Raw genomic sequence first — 24,103 nt, forward strand, 5'->3', positions numbered from 1 at the left:
TGGGGCTTTCTTCCACATTTACCTTAATGGGTCAGTGGAAAGTTGGCCATAACTCCTAAATATTCTTGAGCTTTATGTGGCATTGGCAGCAGCTTCTCTATTATACTGATATTAGAAATAGAAATTCTGCCCAGGTGTAGCCAGTCTGTTGCCACCCAGACAATGGTTAAGCATTTCCACTTTCTAGGATCTTGTCCTCCAATGTTGAATGGCCTAACCTTTTGTCATCTTCATGAGTCATCAGATTTATGAGAAAGCCTCCCTATTCCTAGAGTGATTCTTGTCCTCAGCCACCAACCTGCTTTTGTCTCAGAGTTTCTGCTGTCTTGGATATGGTAGGAGAATCAGCTCCAGTGAACATTAAATCAGTTAGTATATATAAAACAATTAGAAGAGTACCTCATGCATATTGAGAGCTATAGAAGTATTTGTTTCAGCTATTATTATTATCATCATCATCATCATTATCATTGCCTCTATCCAGGATCAGAAGCCAGAGATCAGCTGAACTTCTGATTTTGCTCTTGTTTTGCTGGGTTGTTTAAACAAATCTAATTTATCTGGAAATAGGGTTAAAAATATTTGGTTTCCACTCAGTTTTCTGGCTATCATTAGCTCAAAGAGTCTTACAAAAGTTGAACTGTTAATCACTTTAGTGTTTTTACTTTTTAGAGCTTTAATATTCCCTGTCTGGATTTCTAAGAGACTCTAATCCTGACTTGACAGTGGAATATATACTCTGGCAATCTCTGCATAGAATTAGGTACATTTTATCCAGCCATCCAGCATTTACCAAACACTAGCTCAATGTAGGACTGTAATACATATCATTATTAACATTTAGTGAGCACTCAGTATGTGGCCATATATTGTTCTGAATGCTTTACATATTCTGTTCCATTTTTTTTAAATTTCAGTTTTATTGAGATATATTCCCGTTCCCTACAGTCATCCACAGTGTACAATCAGTTGTTCACAGTACCATCAGATAGTTGTGTATTCATCACCAAAATCAATTTTTGAACATTTTAGTTACTCCAAAAATAAATAAAATAAGAATCAAAATACAAGTAAAGAAGAACACCCAAAACATCTCATCCCCATGTCCCTCCTATTATTCATTTAATTTTTGTTCCCATTTTTCTACTCATCTGTCCATACACTGGATAGAGGGAATGTGAGCCGCAAGGTTTTCACAATCACACAGTTACACCATCTATAATTATACGATCATCTTCAAGAATCAGGGCTACTGGGTTGCAGTTCAACAGTTTCAGGTATTTCCCTCTAGCTATTCCAATACACTAAAAACTAGAAAGAGATATCTATAGAACGCATAAGAATAACCTTCAGAATGACCTCTCAACTCTATTTGAAATCTCTCAGCCACTGAAACTTTATTTTGTTTCATTTCTCGTCCCCTCTTTTGATAAAGAAGACTTTCTCAATTCCATGATGCTGCGTTTCCCCATGGGGGAACCCTGGAATTGAGAGGCAGAGTCCTGTTCTAATCTCACCGTCTCAATTCCATCACTTAACAAGTTGCATGACCTTTGGAAAGTTACTCAACCTTTCTGAACTTCAGTCTTCTCATCTACAAAATGGTAGTGTAATATATACTTCACAGGATGGTTGTGAATATTAAATGTTATATGCCCAACACTTATTAGGCATTTGGTAAATGTTAGTTTCTTCCTACTCTGTTCCAAGCACTGTAGTATGGAATAGAGAAGTTGCAGGCTTTGCCTCCCTGGGGTCCCAGACTGGGGCAGAGACATCATGAGGACATCGTGAGACCAGATTGAACCAGTGTAGTATGAGAAATGCCACTGTGGAGGTATATGCAGAGAGAGGGACAAAATACCATTTTCTGAGATGGGGCAGCAGGAAGTTGGTGAGGCGTCAAGCACCAATGATATTTGTGTTGGGTATTAAAAGATAAGATTGGATGAGGTAGTGCTTGCTTCGGCAGCATGTATACTAAAATTGGAATGATATAGAGATTAGCGTGGCCCCTGCACAAGGATGACATGCAAATTTGTGACACTTTCTATATTTTTTAATGGATGGTGGTGATGGCAGCACAACATTGTGAATGTAATTAATACATTGAAATATATATTTGAATATGATTAAAAGGGGAATGTGGTATATATGTTACTAGAATAAATTTTAAAAAGTCCATAGGACTATATAACACAGTGATCCCTAAAGTTAGTGGGTTAATAGTACAATTACATAATACTATTAGATAATAGAACATTTATTAAAATGTTGTTTCATCAATTACAACAAATGTACCATACTGCTAAAAGGTATTAATAATAGGGTGGTTTATAGGAACTCTGTATTTTATGCATGACTTTTCTGTAAATTTATAGCTTCTCTTAAAAAAAAGAGAGATTGGATGAGGTGGACAGAGTGTGCGAAACTTTCCAGGCAGAGTAATAGCATGTGCATAGGTGTGGAAGTAAGGAATAGCTTAGCGGTATGTGTTAGGATAGTAGAGAGAGGCTTGGTATGTGGTTGGGAATTCAGGATGGGATGGGAACTGAGTGGTGACAAATTAGTCTGCAAAGAGTAGGGCACCCATATCAGCTTTCTGATGTCAGTATGTACCTGCAATATTAAGACATAGGTACATGTGAAAATACAAGGTAATGAAAACAAATACAATAAAAAAACCTTATGAAGGTCTTCCAGGAAGATGGTGGAGTGGGTGAGGTGGAGCAGATTTCTTCTCCATGAAAGAAACTTAGAGAGGGGCAGGAGGACACCCGGTACTATGGTTTTGGAGTGTAACCAGCCATAGAGGGACCCCTACAGTGTGTGGTGGGGACATGGACAAAAATGTGGAGAGATGGCACCTTGAGAGATGGGGTGAATTGATTTGGCTGGGATCGCCTCCTGGGACAGGCAACAGTGAGATGGCTGCTGGACAAGGGAGTGAGCAGTGGCTTTCCACTCTCATGCATGCACCTTGACAGTTAGCTGGGGAGATGATCCTCCCCAGCCATACAACTGGGAGCTCCCATGAGAGAATCTGGGAGGCAGCATTTACTCTCCCCCCATGGAATTCCAGGGTGTGCACTGGAAAGAAGTGGGGATAGGAGAGGGCGCCATACAGATGCATCAGGAGCCCCTCCAACACCCCAGAGGCTCATGAGTGCATGGCAGGCAAAGAGTGGGGTACATTTGAGGTGGAAGGTGCCCTTGAACAGATTCCCTCCCAAACTGCACAGGGACCACACCACAGCCCCAGGGCAGGCAGTCCCCAGTGCACACAGAGAACTGGTACACTGTTTGGTTCCCCACTCAGTTTGGACTCCACCCAGCAAATAGGAGAAGTTTGAGGAAAGCTGGCTTGAGAGTAAAAGGTGTCTCAAGAATGCCACCTGCTGGAAGGATAGGGAAAACTGCACTCCAGCAAGCTGTAGCTCTGCAAAATGTATATAAATGCTCTTATGATCCTGCATTTCCCAAAATAACCTTATCAAGACAAGCAAATGCCCCGAAGCCAACAGAAAATCATAAATGCTTAAAGAATCAGGAAGACATGGACAAGCCAAATGAACAAATTAAAAACATGGAAGAGTCATAAAATTAGGAGCAATTAATTAAAGTACACAGAAGTCTCCAAAACAACCTCAGTGAGATGGCTAAAGACATAAGAAACATCAAGAAGACTCTAGAAGATCATAAAGCAGAATTTGAAGGGATAAATTTAAAAATAGCAGATCTTATGGGGAAAAAAAAGATATTATGGGTCAAATTAAAAATATGCTAGATACCAACAACTGCACATTTGAAGAGGCAGAAGAAATAAGTGAACTGGAGGACAGTGCAATTGAATGTGAACGTACAAAAGAACAAATGGTGAAAAAAATTGAAAAATTTGAAATAGATCTCAGGGAAATGATGGACAACATGAAACATACAAATAAAAGAATCATTGGTATCCCAGAAGGAAAAGAGAGTAGAGTAGGAAGCGTGTTTCAAGACATAGTTGGGTAAAACTTCCCAACCCTTCTAAATGATGTAATTATGCAAATCAGAGATGCCCAATGAACTCCAAATAGAATAAATCTAAATAATCCCACTCTGAGACATTGTCAAATGCTGAAGAGGAGAAAGTTCCGAGAGCAGCAAGAGAGAAGCAGTTTACCACGTACAAGGGAAACAACATAAGACTAAGTACTGACTCCTCAGAGGGCATCATGGAGGCAAGAAGGCAGTTGTATGACATATTTAAGATTCTGAAAGAAGGGAGGATTCAAGATGGGAGATACGGAGAGATGGAACAAAATTCTCCTCCATGAAAACACTAGATAAAGGACAGAAAGTGCTCTAGAACAACAGTTCAAGGTTCCACTGGCTGGGCAGGGACTTCTACACCCATAGTGAGTGTGTACTTGGAGAAACTGAGAGGCTGCATTTAAGATGGATGAGTGTTCAGCCTGGAACACCCCTAGGGAATGGGTGGCTGGAGCCGGCTGACAGCATGGAAGGCAGTAGCCTTGTATGACCCAGGCACCTGCGTCAGTACCTGGGATGGATGATAACCCTTCACAGACCCACAGCCAAGAAACCCCATGGCAGGGACTGGCCATTGGAGCAGGCAGATGATCATGGAAGGGGTAGCTTTCCACACCCCATGCAGCCATCTTTGCAGCTGGCTGGGAGAGAACCCTTCACACCCCCATAGCCAAGAGCTTCCTTGAGGGAATTTGAGATTCAGTGGGCTTGTGATGCCATCCACTCTTCCTCCACAGAAACTCATGGTGTGCAAAGCCTAGAGATAGGGGTGCTGCATGGAAGTGCCAGGAACCCTCGCCCAATCCCAGGGACTCATGGGCACATGACAGAGAGGGACTGTGGGGCACTTGAGCTGGAAGGTGAGACTTGCAGCTCTGCAGCCCCAGGGTACTCAACCTGCAGCCCGGAAACAGCCAGGACCACTGTGTCCTGGAGTGTACTCCCTGCCAAACTGCACAGGACATGCCCCCCACCCACAGGGCTGGCAGTCCTCATTGCACATGGAAAATTGGTGCACTGATTGGACTGCCACATGGTTTGGATGCCCAGTCAGTGTATAGACAAAGTTGGGGGGAACTGGCTTGAGGGTAAGAGGTGGCTCAAGAGCACCATCTGCTGATAGGTCAGGGAAATTGTACTCCACCAAGCTGTAGCTCTGCCAAATTATAGATAAATGTTCAAATAATCCTGCATGTCCTGAAAGAACCCTGTCAAGATAAGCAAATGCCAAGAGGCCAAAAACAACAGAAAATTATAAAGCATATGAAGATACCAGAACATATGGACGACCCAAACATCCAAATTAAGAAGCCGGAGGGGACACAGAATTTGGAGCAGTTAATCAAAGAAGTACACGTGAACATCAATATCATGGCTCAGGATATAAAGGACATAAAGAAGATCCTAAAAGAGCATAAAGAAGAATTTGCAAGAGTAAATAAAAAATAGCAGATCTGATGGAAAGAAAAGATACTGTTGACCAAATTTAAAATATTCTTGAGACACATAACACCAAATTTGAAGAGGCAGAGGAAGGAATTAGCAAACTCAAGGATAAATGATGGAAAGTGAAAGAATAAAAGAGTGAATGGTGAAAAAAATTTTAAAATTTAAAATGGATCTCAGGAAAATGATGGGTGACATGAAGCACACAAATATAAGCATCATTGATATTCCAGAAGGGGAAGAGAAGAGTAAAGGCCTGGGAAGAATATTTGAAGACATTATTAGAGAAGACTTCCCAAACCTTCTAAACAACAAATGTGCAAATCAAAGATGCCCAGTGGGAGGATCCAAGATGGCAGATTAGGAGAAACAGAGCAAAATTCTCCTCCGTGAAAAACACTAGATAAAGGACAGAAAGGGCCCAGAACAGCAGTTCCAGGGTTCCACCAGCTGGGCAGGGACTTCTATAACCATAGTGACTGAGTACTTGAAGAAATTGAGAGACTGCATTCAGAGACATGTGAGTGTTCAGTCCAGAAAGCCTCCAGGGAACTGGCAGCCAGAGTCACAGTTGAGTGTGGTGGGGAGAAACCAAGAGACTGTATTCAGAGATGGGTGAGTGTTTGGCCTGGAAAGCCATCGGGGAACGTGCAGCAGGAGCCACAGTAGAGCACAGTGGGAAGAAACCAAGAGAATGTGTTTGTAGGTGGGTGAGTGTTCAACCTGGAAAGCTACTGGGGAGCCAGCAGCCAGAGTCACAGTCAAGCATGATGGGAAACGATCAAGAGACTGTGTGCAGAGGTAAGGGAGTGTTCAACCCGGAAAACCACCAGGGAACTGACAGCCAGTCCCACAGTCAAGTGCAGTGGGGAATACTTTCCATGCCCCAGGCACCCACTTCAGTATCTGCCACGGGTGATAATCCTTCACAGACCAACGGCTAAGAGCCCCCATGCCAGGGACTGGCCATTGCAGCAGATGGATGATCACAGAAGGGGGTAGCTTTCTATGCCCTGAACAGCCATCTTTGCAGCTCACTGGGAGATACCCCTTTGCAGCGCCATGGCCAAGAACTTCCTTAAGGGAATTCGGGATTTGGCTGGCTTGTGATGGTGTACACTTTTCCTCCCTGGTAGCTCATGTGTGAACAGCCTAGAGGCAGGGTTGCCACATGGAAGTGCAAGGAGCCCTCCGCCAGTGCCAGGGACTTCTAGGCCCATGGCAGAGAGGGACTGTGGGGAAACTGAGCTGAAGAGTTAGACGTGTTCTGCAGCCCCAGGGTATTCCATCTGCAGCCCTGGGAATGGCTGGGGGCACTGTGTTTTAGGGTGGCCTCCCTGCCAAACTGCACAGGGCACGCCCTCTGCCCACAGGGCTGGCGGTCCCCAGTGCACATGGAAAATTGGTGCACTGACTGGACCTCCACATGGTTTGGGCACTCACTCAGTGCATAGACGAAGTTGGGGAGAACTGGCTTGAGGGTAAGAGGTGGCTCAAGAGCGCCATCTGCTGGTAGATCAGGGAAATTGTACTCCACCAAGCTGTAGCTCTGCCAAATTATAAATGTTTAAATAATCCTGCATATCCTAAAAGAACCCTATCAAGATAAGCAAGTGCCAAGAGGCCAAAAAAAAAAAAAATTATAAAGCATAGAAGATACTAAAAGATATGGATAACCCAAATGCCCAAATTTAAAGAACCAGAGGAGACACAGAATTTGGAGCAATTAATCAAAGAAGTACACTCAGCATCAATATCATGGCACAGGATATAAAGGACATAAGACCCTAAAAGAGCATAAAGAAGAATTTGCAAGAGTAAATTAAAAAACAGCAGGTCTTCTGGAAGTAAAAGATACTGTGGGTCAAATTAAAAAGGTTCCTGAGACATGTAACACCAGATTTGAAGAAGAAGAGGAATGAATAAGCAAATTCGATAGTGTGTTGGAAAATGAAAGCACAAAAGAACAAATGGTAAAAAAGTTGAAAAATTTGAAATGGATCGCAGGGAAATGATGGACAACATGAAGTACACAAATATAAGAATCATTGGTGTTCCAGAAGGGGAAGAGAAGGGTGAAGGACCAGGAAGAGTGTTCAAAGAAATTGTTGGGGAAAACTTCCCAACCCTACTAAATGACATAGATATGCAAAAAAAAAATAAATAAATAAATAAATCCAAATAAACCCACTCTGAGACATACAGATTGTCAAATGCTGAAGAGAAGGAGAAAGTTCTGAAAGCAGCAAGGGAGAAGAAATTCACCATATACAAAGGAAACACATAAGACTAAGTAGTGACTACTCAGCCGTCACCATGGAGATGAGAAGGCAGTGGTATGACATATTTAAAATTCTGAAAGAGAAAAATTGCCAGCCAAGAATTCTTTATCCTGCATAGCTCTACTTAAAAATTGAGGGAGAGCTTAAAATTTTCACAAATGCTGAGAGAATTTGCTTAACAAGAGACCTGCCCTACAAGAAATACTAAAGGGAGCTCTACCAGCTGAGAAAAAAAGAAAGGAGAGAGAGGTCTGGAGAAGGGCACAGAACTGAAGAGCTTTAGAAAGGGTACCTTAAAGGAAATAGAGAGGGGTGGAAAATACATCTGACGAAAACCGAAGGATAAGATGGCTAATTCAAGAACTGCCTTCACAGTAATAACATTGAATGTGAATGGATTAAACTCCCCAATAAAAAGATATAGATTGGCAGAATGGATTAAAAACTATGAACCATCAATATGTTGTTTACAAGAGACACGTCTTAGACCCAGCAACACAAAGAAATTAAAAATGAAAGGATGGAAAAAATATTCCATGCAAGCTACAGCCAAAAGAAAGCAGGGATAGCAATACTAATTTCAGATAAAATAGATTTTAAATGTAAGGATGTCATAAGAAACAAAGAAGGATACTATATACTAATAAAAGGGTCAATTCACCAAGAAGAAATAACAATCATAAATGTTTATGCACCCAATAAAGGTGCTCCAAAGTACATGAGACAGACAGTTGGCAAAACTGAAGGAAGCAATAGATCTTTCCACAATAATTGTGGGAGACTCCAATACACCACTGTCTCCTATAGATAGATCAGCCAAACAGAGAAACAATAAGGAAATTGAGAACCTAAAAAAAGTGATGAACAAATTAGACTTAACAGAAATATAGAGCATTACAACCCAAATTACAGGATATACATTCTTCTCTAGTGCTCATGGAACTTTCTCCAAGATTGATCATATGGTGGGGCATAAAACAAGCCTCAATAAATTTAAAAAGATTGAAATTATTCAAAGCACATTCTCTGATCATAATGCAATACAATTATAAGTCAATAACCATCAAAGATCTAGAACATTCACAAATATCTGGAGGTTAAACAACACATTCCTAAACAATCAGTGAGTAAAAGAAGAAATAGCAAGAGAAATTGCTAACTATCTAGAGATGAATGAAAACGAGAGCACAACATATCAAAACTTATGGGATGCAGTGAAGATGGTATTGAGGGGGAAATTTGTAGCTCTAAATGCATACATTAAAAAGGAAGAAAGAGCTAAAATCAAAGAACTAATGGAAAACTGAAGAAGCTAGAGAATGATCAGTAAACTAATCCTAAACCAAGTAGAAGTAAAGAAATAACAAGGATTAAAGCTGAAATAAATGACATATGGAAAAACAACAAAAACAACAACAACAACAACAAAAAACAACAATAGAGAGAATAAATGAAACCAAAAATTGGTTCTTTGAGAAGATCAACAAGATTGCCAACCGTTAGCTAGACTGACAAAGTCAAAAAGAGAGAAGACCCAACTACACAAAATAATAAATGAGAGGGGAACATTACTATGGATCCTGAAGAAATTTAAAACATCATAAGAGGATACTATGAACAACTATATGCCAACAAACTAGAGAATTTAGAGGAAATGGATAATTTCCTGGAAACACATGAACAGTCTAGACTGACCCAAGAAGAAATAGAAGACCTCAGCACACCAATCACAAGCAGAGAGATCCAATCAGACATCAAACAGCTTATTACAAATAAAAGCCCACGGCCAGGTAGCTTCACAGGGGAATTCTACCAAACTTTCCAAAAAGAACTGATACCAATCCTACTTGTAAAAAATTGATGAAAATGGAACACTACCTAGCTCATTTTATGAAACCAACATTACTCGAATACCAAAACAGATACAGATGCTACAAGAAAGGAAAACTACAGGCCAATCTCCCTAATGAATACAGATGCAAAAATTCTCAACAAAATACTTGGAAGTCAAATCTAAAGACATATTTAGAAAATCATACACTGTGACCAAGTGGGGTTCATTCCAGGCACGTATGAACAGTTGAGCATAAGAAAATCAATGAATGTAATACAACACATAAACAAATGAAAAGGGAAAGATCAGATGATCATCTCAATAGATGCTGAAAAAGCATTCAGTAAAATTCAGCATCCTTTTTTGAAAAAAGCACTTTAAAAGGTAGGAATTGAAAGACACTTCCTCAATTTGATAAAGGGCATATATGAAAAATCCACAGCCAGCATAGTATTCAATGGTGAGAGACTGAAAGCCTTCCTCTAAGATCAGGAATGAGACAAGGATGCTCACTGTCACCACTGTTAGTCAACATTTTGCTAGAAATTCATTCTAGCCAGAGCAATCTGGCAAGACAAAGAAATAAAATGTATCCATATTGGAAAGGAAGAAGTAAAACTGTCATTATTTGCTGGTGATATGATTTTATATCTGGAAAACCCTGAGAAATCAACAGTACAGCTACTTGAGCTAATAAATTCAGCCAAGTGGTGGGATAAAAGAATTAATGCACATAAGTCAGTAATCTTCCTATACACTAGAAATAACCTAACTGAAGAGATACTCAAGAAAAGATTCCATTCCCAATAGCAACTAAAAAAATCAAGTACCTAGGAATAAACTTAACCAAGAATGTAAAAGACCTCTACACAGAAAAGATGTCACTCCTACCCAAACTGATTTCAGATTCAATGCAATTCCAACCAAAGTTCTAACAACCTACTTTGCAGACTTGGAAAAGCTAGTTGTCAGATTTATCTGGAATGGAAAGATGCCTCGAATTGCTAAAAACATTCTAAAAAAGAAAAATGAAGTGGGATGACTTACACTTCCTGACTTTAAAGCTTGCTATAGAGCCACAGTAGTCAAAACAGCATGGTATTGGCACACAGACAGACAAATTAATCAGTGGAATCAAATTGGGAATTTGGAAATAGATCTCCAGGTCTATGGTTGACTGATTTTTTTTTTAATTCAGTTTTATTGAAATACATTCACACATCATACAATCATCCATGATATGCAATCCACTGTCCACAGTATGATAACATAGTTATGCGTTCATCACCACAATCTATCTCTGAACATTTTCCTTACATCAGAAAGAACCAGAACAAGAATAAAAAATAAAAGTGAAAAAAAAAACACCCAAATCATCCCCCCATCCCACCCCATTTGTCCTTTAGTTTTTATCCCCATTCCTCCACTCATCCATACACTAGATAAAGGGGGTGTGATCCACAAGGTCTTCAAAATCACACTGTCACCCCTTGTAATCTACATTATTATATAATTGTCTTCAGGAGTCCAGGCTGCTGGGTTGGAGTTTGGTAGTGTCAGGTATTTACTTCTAGCTATTCCAATACATTAAAGCCTAAGAGGTGTTATCTATATAGTGCATAAGAATGTCCACAGAGTGACCTCTCGACTCCATTTGGAATCTCTCAGCCACTGAAACCATTTTGTCTCATTTTGCATCCCCCTTTTGGTCAAGAAGATACTCTCAGTCCCACGATGCCGGGTCTACATTCATCCCCGGGAGTCATACTCTGCGTTGCCAGGGAGATTTACACCCCTGGGAGTTGGGTCCCACGTAGCGGGGAGGGCAGCGAGTTCACCTGTCGAGATGGCTCAGTTAGAGAGAGGGCCACATCTGAGCAACAAAGAGGTACTCAGGGGGAGACTCTTAGGCACCATTACATACAACTTTAGACTCTCCTTTGTGGTAATGAGCTTCATAAGGGCAAGGTCCCATGCTCAAGGGCTCAGCACATCAAACCACCAGTCTCAATGTTTGTGACAACATACGCTAGGGGATCAGCATCTCAAAGTTTAGAGATAGGCCTTACAATTCAGGGATAGAGTTAACTGCTGTAAGAGCTTACAATCTAGGTACTATTACAATTATTGTGTCCACGTTAGGCTATGTTCTAAGATTCAATTCTGAGTTTACACATTGTAGTTAGTCCATATTGGTGAGGCATCATTGGTCTCACCATGTTTTCTCCAACACTTTTACTCCTATATATATATTTTCCTACAATTTTATAGACTTATATTCACATACCATACATTTATCCACAGTGTACAATCAGTTGTTCATGGTATCATCATAAAGTTGTACATTTATCACTACAATCAGCATTTGAACATATTGATTACTACAAGAAAAATTGTTTTTTTTTTTGTTTTTTTTTTTTTAGCAATAAGAAAAAATGTTAAAAAGAAAAATAACATGTCATACAATACAATATACTACTAAGGACAGCAAATAACACCACTACCAAGAATCCCATATTACTCCCCTATATCCCTTTCTCATATACATTTAGCAATGGCATATTGCCTTTGTTACATTTAATGGAGGTATATTACAATGTTACTGTTGACCATAGACTCCAGTTTGCTTTGATTATGTTTTTTCCTGAATACCATCCCTTTTTCAAATTTCTACATGGTTGACATTCATTTGCTTTCCCACATGCAAAAACATTTTTATATTTGTATATTTAGTAACAGTCATTGGCCACTCCAGTTTTTGCCACGTTATACAGTCCCAGTCTTTATCATCTATCGTTACCTCTGGTGTCATACATTCTCCTATCCCACCTCTTTCAGCTTTACTCACAGACATCTTTGTTCAGTGTACTTACAATACTGTGCTTATGGTTGACTGATTTTTGATAAGGCCTCTAAATCCACTGACCTGGGACACAACAGTCTCTTCAACAAATGGGGCTGGGAGAACTGGATATCCATATCCAAATGAATGAAAGAGGACCCCTATCTCACACTCTATATAAAAATTAACTCAAAGTGGATCAGAGACCTCAGTATAAGAGACAGTACCATAAAACTTCTAGAATGTAATATAGGAAACATCTTCAAGACCTAGTATTAGGAGTAGACCTTACACCCAAAGCACAAGCAATGAAAGAAAAAATAGATAAATGCAAACTCCTCAGAATTAAAAGCTTCTGTCCCTCAAAGGAATTTGTCAAAGAGGTAAAGAGGCAGCCAATTCAATGGGAGAAAATATTTGGAAAGCATGTATCTGATAAGAGACTGATGTCTTGCATATATAAAGTAATCCTACAGCTCAACGACAGTAGTGCAAACAGCTCAATTATAAAATGGGCAAAAGATAAGAAAAGACATTTCTCTGAGGAGGAAATACAAATGGCTAAAAAAACATGAAAAAATGTTCATCTTTACCAGCTATTAGGGAGATGTAAATCAAGACCACAATGAGATATCATCTCACACCAATAAGAATGGCTGCCATTAAACAATCAGGAAACAACAAATGCTGGAGGGGATGTGGAGAAATTTTGGAACTCTTAGTAATTGCTGGTGGGACTGTATAATGGTACAGGACCGTGGAAGACAGCTGCATGATTCCTCAGTAAACTAGATATTGAGTTACCCTATGATCCAGCAATTTCACTTCTTAGTATATTCCCAGAAAATCTGAAAGCAGTGACACATACAGATATTTGCACATTGATATTTATAGCAGCATTGTCCATGATTGCCAAGAGATGGATACAATCCAAATGTCCTTCAACAGACGAGTGGATAAACAATATGTGGTATATACACATGATGGGATACTACTCAGCGGTAAGAAGGAATGAGAGAGTGACAACATGGATGAACCTTGAAGACATAATGCTGAGTGAAATAAGCCAGACACAAAAGGAGAGATATTGTATGTTACTACTAATATGAACTCTGTCAAAAATGTATAATGTAGAATATAGGGGGCCTAGAGACAGTCAGAAGCTAGTGAAGGGAGAATGATAATCTAAAATGTACACGTATGATAATGAGGGTGATCTTAGTGGTATGGGAATGGTCAGGTGTGACTCAGGTTTGTTAATGGGATTATAAATATCGGTGATGCATTGAAGGTGAATATGTTTATAAATGGTTGTTTAAAGGCATATAACCCACAGAGTAGCACCACAAACCTAAATAAGTGTTAGCATGCTATACTTATAACGTATGACACTGGTGCAGAGTGTTAACGACAGAGGGGCTTGGAAAAAAATACCCATTATGTATTAAAGACTGTGTTTAATAGGAACATCTTACCAGCACTACACTAATACTAGGGATGAATAATTAGCAGCTGGTAAGAGCTCTGGGATGTATTATGTTACAATAATTGCTTAAAGTTGAGTGATGATGAATTGTACAACTAAGTAAAGATAATGTAAGAAAATGACCATTTATCTTGGGATAGAATATATTTTAAGTGAGGTTAGGAACCCACTACTTAATCAAGCCCTCAATGTGAGACTTGCTCTTGTGAAATTTAGGGTTGTAAATAGGAGATTGAGCCCTCCTCTAATTATGCCTAAGAGTCACCTCCAAGGAACCTCTTTTGTTGCTCAGATGTTGTGCCAGTTTGGATGTATTATGGCCCCCAAAACGCTATGTTCTTTGATGCAGTCTTATGCGGGCAGACATATTAGTGTTGATTAGGTTGGAATCCTTGATTGAGTGTTTCCATGGAAATGTGACTCAATCAACTATGGGCGAGACCTTTGATTGGATAATTTCCATGGAGGTTACCCCACCCATTCAGGATGTGTCTTAATTGAATCACTGGATTCTGAATAAGTGTTCACAGACAGAAGGAGGTGCTGTAGCCAAAAGAGACACTTTGAAGAATGCACAGGAGCTAAGAGATGAGCTGGAACATAACCTAGGATCAGCAGACACCAGCCATGTGCCTTCCCAGTTAACAGATTTTCTGGATGCCATTGGACTTCCTTCTCCAGTGAAGGTGTACTTGTATTGATGCCTTAATTTGAACATTTTCATGGTCTTCAGACTGTAAATTTGTAACCAAATAAACCCCTTTATAAAAGCCAATCAATTTCTGGTATTTTGCATAATGGCAGCATTAGCAAACCCCAACAGGCAGCTATACTAATATTGGACAAAATAGACTTTAAATGCAAACATGTCATAAGAGACAAAGAAGGACACTAGATAATAATAAAAGGGACAATTCACCAAGAAGAAATAATCATAAATGTTTATGCACCCAATCAAGGAGCCTCAGTGTACATAAGACAAACATTGGCTAAACTTAAGGGAGCAATAGACAACATCTACAAAAATAGTTGGAGACTTCAATATACCATTATGAAGCATCTATAGATAGAACAACTAAACAGAGGACCAATAAGGAAATTGAGAACCTAAACAATATGATAATTGAATTAGACTTAGCAGACATATATAGATCATTACATTCCAAAGTACCAGGATATACATTCTTCTCTAGCACCCATGGAAGTATTCTCCAGGATAGATCATATGCTGGGACATAAAACAAGTCTTAATAAATTTAAAGGGATTGAAATTATTCAAAGCACATTCTCAGACCATAATGGAATGCAACTAGAAATCAATAATGACCAAGGAACCAGATATTTCACAAATATATGGAGGTTAAACAGCACACTCCTAAATAATCAGTGGGTCAAAGAAGAAATTGCAAGAGAAATAGGTAAATATCAAGAGATGAATGAAAATGAGAACACAACATATCAAAACCTATGGGATAGAGGGAAGAAGATGGCAGCATAGAGAGGAGTGGAAGTTAGTTAATTCCCCCAGAGCAACTAATAAACAACCAGAACAACTAGTAAATGATCTGGAATAACTGCTGGGGGACAACCATGACTGTCCACACATCGTACACCAATCTGGATTAGGAGAAATGCCTGAGATCGCAGCGTGGAATCTGTGAGTAGAAACTGCAGACATGAACTGGGAGCCCCCTCCCCCCATGGCAGCCCAAACTGCAAACCTTGCCCTGATAAGAGAGCAGCACTCTCTGAACAAGTGAAGATGCTTCAGTCCAGCTCCAGCTGGGCCTTTAATTGGCAAACGTGGACTGCTCAATGCAAGCTGCAAATCCCCAATAAGCAGACAGAGGCTTTTAGTGATGACTGACCTTGAAGAGCCAGGGGACTTCTCTGTGCTGGGAGGGAGAGCCCAGAGGACTGGGTGCTATCTCTGACCAACTGGTGAAACTGGGGGCCATGGACTGACCCTGAAAGGGGGCTTTCTGTCCCTTTTTCTCTCTCTCAACCTGAGTGGCTCAGTGGAGAATGCCTCAGCTATTTTCAGTTTGCAGTGCTCTGCAGTGGAGAATGCCTCAGCCATTTTCAGTTCGCAGCATTCTGACCCAGACAAGGGTGGAGATAGCAGCATCAGAGAGACAAAGAACCCATTTAAATTTAAATGCTAATGAAAACTCCCTAGGGGTGTATCTTCCCTAAGAGGAAAGAGGTGGTGCCCAGCTCCACTACCTGCCTTCCACTCAGAACCAGACCCACGGGCCATATCTCCTTACACCAGTCAGGAGCTACAGGCTGACAGGCACCACTTGCTGGGCAGGTTATGAAAAGCACAGTGGCTTGAGGCCTCACAGGGTGTGTCAGTCTTTTAAGATACACTCTCAGGGAAGCCTGATACTGAATATTTCCTCCTGCTGGGACCTGAGCCTATTATGGTCTGGGAAAACCTGATTGGGCTAACCAAGGAAACCAGATGCCTAGACAACAGAAAATGACTATGATGGTTAGGTTCATGTGTCAGCTTGGCCAGATGATGGTACCCAGCTATCTGGTCAAGCAAGCACTGGCTTAACCAGGCTGGTTTATTAAATCATCAGTCAGTTGACTGCAGCTGTGACTGATGATGTCAGTGAAGGACGTGTCTTCCACAATGAAAGAATGCGGTTAGCTGGATTTAAGACTTTTAAGTGAGACAGATAGAGGACCTTCACTTCTTCTTCAGCTGACCAGTGAAGCATTTCCTGAGGAGTTCGTTGAAGTTACCAGTTCATTTCTTGAGGAGATCATCAGGCACGTTCATCAAAGTTGCCAGTTCGTTTCCTGAGGAGTTCATTGAACATCTTCATTGGAGTTGCCAGTTTGCTGTCTGCCTTGTGGAATTTGGACTTGTGCATATCCACAGTTGCTTGAGACACTTTTATAAATCTTATATTTACAGATATCTCTCATTGATTTTGTTTCCCTAGAGAACCCTAATATAACTTGGTACTGGGAGTGGTTCTTGAGAAACAATCTTAAAATGGGCTTTTACGATTGATTTTCTACTGTGATTAGATTCAAAGGCACTAATGACTCCATTTCTAATAATCAAGATGGCACTGATAGTCCATGGCATAAGTTGGCAATGGAGATATGCAAAATAGCACCGTTTGATTCTCATAATCATACTCTTATATGAAGCAAGGCTCTGGGTGACAGTGTTTGCGATACTTCCACAGAGTTTTGCAGAATTAAGAGGTATAATGATGTTGGCTGGCTGCTCTTAGAAACGTTGGATAACGTTACGAGGGAAAGGGATGACCTAAAGGCTTCAAATTTAAAACTTAAGTGCCGTATGACAGATGTAAAGGTTTCTTTGTGTGCCCTGAAAGACAATCTTGTATCCTGTGGCTGCAGACTTGAGATTTCTGAAAACCAGATGCAGACTCTCATTGTGCGAGTAGCAGATTTACAATGTAAACTAAAATCTCAACCTCTCACAGTGTCTGCTGTTAAAGTAAAGGCATTAATTGGAAAAGAATGGGATCCTGAAACTTGGGATGGGGACATATGGGTTGATAATAATGGCAGTGAGGACATTGGAACCCTGGATTCTGCTGAGTCATTGTTAGATTTACCTGTAGGGGGCTGTCCTGAGGAAACAGCCCCCCGCCCCCCCCCCAACCTCCAGTCTGCCCTAAGGAGCCTGCCATCCAAACTCCACCTAAAGAGATTAACCCATTAGTGCCTGCTAATCCTGTAATCACCTCCCCTGAGGAAGCAGCCCTCACTCCTCTGTCTGGAGAGATTAATCCTGTTTTATGAGATGAGAATGCAGGAGAATGTCCTGAGGTAAATGGCTTGAAGGATACTTCTAATTCTTTTCATGACCCACCCCCACCACCAGTCTTTGCTTCAAGACCTATAACTAGACTGAAGTCCCAGCAGGCCCTGAAAGGTGAGGTACAAAGTGTGACCCATGAGGAAGTATGCTATAATCCAAAAGAACTGTTTGAGTTTTCCAGCTTATACAGACAGAAACCAGGGGAATATGTGTGGGAATGGATATTAAGGGTGTGGGATAATGGTGGAAGGAATATAAAGATGGATCAGGCTGAATTTACTGATATGGGCCCACTAAGCAGAGATTCTGCATTCAGTGTTGTAGCTTGAGGGGTTAGAAAGGGCATTAACAGTTTCGGTGGTTGGCTGAAACATGGATCGAAAGGTGGCTGACATTACCAGAGGTTGAAATGCCAGAACTGCCTTGGTATAATGTAGAGGCAGAGATTCAAAGGCTTAGAAAGATTGGAAAGTTAGAGTGGATTTATCATGGAAGACCTGTTCACACACCCCTGGAGTGTCCAGAGGACACACCTTTTACCAGGACTGTGAAGAATAAATTTGTGAGACTAGCTCCATCATCTCTGAAGAGCTCTGTAGTCTCCCTTCTCCACAAGTCAGATATTACTGTAGGAACTGCTGTCACTGAGCTGGAATCCTTAAACACAGTGGGGATAATCGGATCCCGAGTCTGCAGAAGCCAAATGGCTGCAGTTAATCACCACAGACAAGGTGGGCATGGCTACCATAACAGAAAACAGGCTCAAAGCAGCAATCAAAATAATCTGACTCACAGAGACTTATGGTATTGACTAGTAGATGGTGGAGTACCAAGTAGTAAAATAGATGGGCAATCTACTAAATTCTTGTTTGAACTATATAAGCAGAAGAATTCTAGGTCAAGTGAACAAAAATCTCCCTTGAATTACAAAAACAGAGTCACAGCCCCTTAATTCCCAGACATGAGACAGTTTACAGATTCAGAGCCGCTTAAATGAGGGGAAGGCTGGGTACCCTTGGGGAAGGACCCTGTTACACTGGCAAAAATTTATACTGCTAATCTTCCTCCCAGCCTTCCCCAGGGGACCTACAGCCTTTTACCAGGGTAACTGCTTTGGGGAAAAGGAAATGATCAGATATTTCATGGATTATTAGACGCTGGTTCAGAAGTGACATTAATTCCAGGAGACCCAAGACATCACTCTGGTCCACCAGTCAGAGTTGGGGCTTATGGAAGTCAGGTGATCAATGGAGTTTTAGCTCAGGTCCGTCTCACAGTGGGTCCAGTGGGTCCCCAGACCCATTCTGTAGTTATTTCCCCAGTGCGAGAATGCGTAATTGGAATAGACATACTCAGCAACTGGCAGAATCCTCATGTTGGTTCCCTGACTCATGGAGTGAGAGCTATTATAGTGGGAAAGGCCAAGTAGAAGCCACTAGAAGTGCCCCTGCCTAGCAAAATAATAAACCAGAAGCAATACCAGATTCCTGGAGGGATTGCACACATGAATGCCACTCTTAAGGACTTGAAGGATGCAGGGGTGATGATTCCCACCTCATACCCATTCAGGTCTCCTATTTGGCCTGTGCAGAAAACAGATGGGTCTTGGAGGATGACAGTGGATTATGGTAAGCTTAACAAGGTGGTGACTGCAATTGCAGCTGCTGTTCAGATGTAGTATCATTTCTTGAGCAAATCGACACATCCCCTGGTACCTGGTATACAGCTATTGATCTGGCAAATGCTTTTTTCTCAATAGCTCTTAGTAAGGACCACCAGAAACAGTTTGCATTCAGCTGGCAAGGCCAGCAGTTTACAATCACTGTGCTACCTCAGGATTATATCAGCTCTCCAGCCCTATGTCATAATATTGTCTGTAGGGATCTTGATCATTTCTCCATCCCACAAGACATCACACTGGTCCATTATATTGATGATATTTTGATTGGACCTACTGAGCAAGAAGTAGCAACTACTCTAGATTTGTTGGTTAAGTATTTGCGTAGAAGAGGATGGGAGATAAATCCAACAAAAACACAGGGGCCTTCCACCTCAGTAAAATTTCTAGGTGTCCAGTAGTGTGGGGCCTGTTGAGATATCCCTTATAAGGTGAAGGATAAACTGTTGCATCTGGCATCTCCTATGACCAAAGAAGAGGCACAATGCTTAGTTGGCCTCTTTGGATTTTGGAGATAACATATTCCTCATTCCGGTGTGCTACTCCGGCCCATTTACTGAGTGACCAGAAAAGCTTCTAGTTTTGAGTGGGGACCGGAACAAGATGAGGCTCTGTGACAGATCCAGGCTGCTGTGCAAGCTACTCCATGGCTTGGACCTTATGATCCAGCTGACCCAATGATGGAAGTGTCAGTGGCAAATAGAGATGCTATTTGGAGCCTTTGGCAGGCTCCTATAGGAGAATCATAATGCAGGCCCTCAGGATTTTGGAGTAAAGCTTTACCATCCTCTGCAGATAACTACACTCCATTTGAGAAACAGCTGTTGGCCTGCTACTGGGCCTTAGTAGAGACAGAACACTTAACCAGGGGCCACCAAGTTACCATGAGACCTGAATTACCTATCATGAGCTGGGTGTTGTCCAACCTGCCAGGCCATAAAGTTGGGCGTGCACAGCAGCACTCCGTCATAAAATGGAAATAGTATGTATGAGATAGAGCTCGAGTGGTTCCTGAAGGTACAAGTAAGTTACATGAGGAAGTGGCCCAAATGCCCATGGCCCCCACTCCTTCCACCTTACCTTCTCTTTCCCAGCCCACAGCTATGGCATCTTGGGGAGCTTCTCACAGTCAGTTGACTGAGGAAGAGAAAACTCGGGCCTGGTTTACAGACGGTTATGCATGATATGCAGGCACCACCCGAAAGTGGACAGCTGCAGCACTGCAGCCCCTTTCTGGGATGTCCCTGAAGGACAGTGGTGAGGGAAAATCCTCCCAGTGGGCAGAACTTCGAGCAGTGCACCTGGTTGTTCACTTTGCTTGGAAGGAGAACTGACCAGAGGTGCATTTGTATACTGATTCATGGGCTGTTGCTAATAGTTTGATTGGATGGTCAGGGACTTGGAAGGAACATGATTGGAAGATTTGTGACAAAGAAGTCTGGGGAGGGATATGTGGATAGACCTTTCTGAGTGGGCGAAAAACATGAATATATTTGTGTCCCATGTGAATGCTTACCAGAGGGTGGCTTCAGCAGCAGAAGGTTTTAATAACCAAGGGGATAAAATGACCCATTCAGTGGATACCAGTCAGCCTCTTTCCCCAGCAACTCTTGTCATTGCCCAGTGGGCTCATGAACAAAGTGGTCATGGTGGTAGGGATGGAGGTTATGCATGGGCTCAGCAACATGGACTTCCACTCACCAAGGCTGACCTGGCTGCAGCCACTGCTGAGCGTCCAGTCTGCCAGCAGCAGAGACCCACACTCAGTCCCCAATATGGCACCATTCCCTGAGGTGATCAGCCTGCTATCTGGTGGCAGGTTGATTACATTGGACCACTTCCATTGTGGAAGGGACAGTGATTTGTTCTTATTGGAATAGACACATACTCTGGATATGGGTTTGCCTCCCCTGCACGATATGCTTCTGCCAAAACTACCATCCATGGACTTACAGAATGCCTTACCCACCATCATGGTATTCCAGACAGTGTTGCTTCTGACCAAGGAGCCCACTTCACAGCAAATGAAGTGAGGGAATGGGCACATGCTCATGGAATTCTTTGGTTTTATCATGTTCCCCATCATCCAGAGGCAGCTGGGTTGATAGGATGGTGGAATGGCCTGTTGAAGACTCAATTACAGCTCCAACTAGGTGGCAGTACCTTGCAGTGCTGGGGCAGTGTTCTCCATGAAGCTGTATATGCTCTGAATCAGCATCCACTCTATGGTGCTGTTTCTCCCACAGCCAGGATTCATGGGTCCAGGAATCAAGGGGTGGAAACAGGAGTGGCACCACTCACTATCACTCCTAGTGATCCATTAGGTAAGTTTTTGCTTCCTGTCCCTGCAAGCTTAAGCTCTACTGGTCTGCAAGTCTTTTTTCTAAAAGGAGGAGTGTTTCCACCAGTAATCCCATTGAACTGGAAGTTAAGACTGCCACCTGGGCACTTTTGGCTTCTTATGCCTCTGAATCAACCGGCAAGGAAGGGGATTACTGTACCGGCTGGGCTGATTGATCCTGAATACCAAGAGGAAATAGCACTGCGACTACACAATGGAAGTAAAGAAGAGTTTTCCTGAAATACAGGAGATCCCCTAGGGCATCTCTTAGTATTACCATCCCTTGTGACTGAAGTCAATGGAAAACTGCAACAACCCAATCCAAGCAGGAATACCAATGGCCAAGAAACTTTAGGGATGAAGGTTTGGGTCACCCCACCAGGCAAAGAACCATGGCCAGCTGAAGTGCTTGCAGAGGGTAAAGGGAACATGGAATGGGTTGTGGAAGAAGGTAGTGATAAATATGAACTATGGCCACATGACCAGTTACAGAAACAAGGACTATAATGGCATGAATATTTCTTCCTTGTTTTGTTTATGAGGATATTTGTATTTGTCTATAAAGCAAATATCTTTGCTTTCTTCTCTGTCTTATCCCCTTATCATATGACATAAGCGGTATGGTTCATTTTGCTATATTTAAGCCAAAGGAAATAAATTTTAAGAGTTAGTGTCACCCAAGGACTTGCACCCTAATCTGGAGACATTTAGTGCATTTCCGGTTGTATGCTGCACAGTAGAGTATTGTTAGGTGAAATATATGTCTGCTTTTGTTCTCTACCAGAGATAAGGTATGGTTTTAGATGATGTGTATAACTGCCAGGTTGACAAGGGGTGGACTGTGATGTTTAGGTTCATGTGTCAACTTGGCCAGGTGATGGTACCCAGGTATCTGCTCAAGCAAGCACTGGCCTAACCATTGCTGTGAGGACATTTGTGGTTGGTTATTAAACCAACAGGCTGGTTTATTAAATCATCAGTTATTTGGCTGCAGCTGTGACTGATGATGTCAACGAAGGGCATGTCTTCCACAATGAGAGAATTCAGTCAGCTGGATTTAATCCAATCAGTTGACGACTTTTAAGCAAGACAGATAGAGGACCTTCACTTCTTTGGCTGACCAGTGAAGCATTTCCTGAGGAGTTCTTGAAGTTGCCAGTTTGTTTCCTAAGGAGTTTATTGAACACATTCGTCAAAGTTGCCAGTTCGTTTCCTGAGGAGTTCATCGAACATCTTCTTTGGAGTTGGCAGTTTGCTGTCTGCCCTACAGAATTTGGACTCATGCATACCCACAGTTGCATGAGACAGTTTTATAAATCTTATATTTATAGATATCTCTCATTGATTCTGTTTCCCTAGAGAACGCTAACTAATACAACGACAAACTACACTAAGGAAAATGAAGTTATGGCCCAGTTAGAGGAGCAAATTTACACTTCAGGTGAAATACAGAAACTGAAACAATGAATGCTAAATCAATTCAGAAAGTTTAGGGAAGATACGGCAAAAGAGATGAATGCTATAAAGAAAACACTGGGCATGCATAAGTTAGAAATTGAAAGTTCGAAAAAACAACTGGCAGAATCTATGGAAATGAAAGGCACAACACAAGAGATGAAAGACACAATGGAGACCTACAACAGCATATCTCAAGAGGCAGAAGAAAACACTCAGGAACTGAAGAACAAGGCATCTGAAATCCTACACACAAAGGAACAGAAACAGACAAGAATGGAAAAATATGAGCAACATCTCAGGGAACTGAATGACAACATGAAACGCATGAATTTTTGTGTCATGGGTGTCCCAGAAGGAGAAGAGAAGGGACAAGGGGCAGAAGCAATAACAGAGGAAATAATCAATGAAAATTTCCCATCTCTTATGAAAGACATAAAATTATAGATCCAAGAAGCACAGCGTACCCCAGACAGAATAGATATGAATAGGCCTATGCCAAGACACTTAATCATCAGATTATTAAATGCCAAAGACAAAGAGAATCCTGAAAGCAGCAAGAGAAAAGTGATCCATCACATACAAAGGAAGCTTGATAAGACTATGTGTGGATTTCTCAGCAGACACCATGGAGGCAAGAAGGAAGTGGTGTGATATATTTAAGATACTGAAAGAGAAAAACCACCAACCAAGAATTCTATATCTGGCAAAACTGTCCTTCAAATATGAGGGAGAGTTTAAAATATTCTCTGACAACAGACAATGAGTATGTGAACAAGATATCTGCTCTACAGGAAATACTAAAGGTAGCACTACGGACATAGGAAAAGACAGGAGTGAGAGATTTGGAACACAATTTTGGGTGATGGTAACACAGCAATGTAAGT

The 24,103-nt window shown here is 41.4% G+C and overlaps 1 protein-coding gene and 1 non-coding gene across 3 annotated transcripts in view; both read left to right on the plus strand.

Annotated features, from left to right (window-relative positions):
• The window catches only part of DRG1 (developmentally regulated GTP binding protein 1), a 172,840-nt gene that overhangs the window by 13,355 nt on the left and 135,382 nt on the right, over positions 1 to 24,103 (plus strand). The gene's annotated exons all lie outside the window — the stretch shown is intronic.
• On the plus strand, positions 1,957 to 2,060 carry LOC119519667. The gene has a single exon (XR_005214069.1). It is a non-coding gene; the product is annotated as a U6 spliceosomal RNA (small nuclear RNA).

The sequence above is a fragment of the Choloepus didactylus genome, chromosome 23 (assembly GCF_015220235.1).
Source record: "Choloepus didactylus isolate mChoDid1 chromosome 23, mChoDid1.pri, whole genome shotgun sequence".
In the NCBI taxonomy this organism is placed as follows: Eukaryota; Metazoa; Chordata; class Mammalia; order Pilosa; family Megalonychidae; genus Choloepus; species Choloepus didactylus.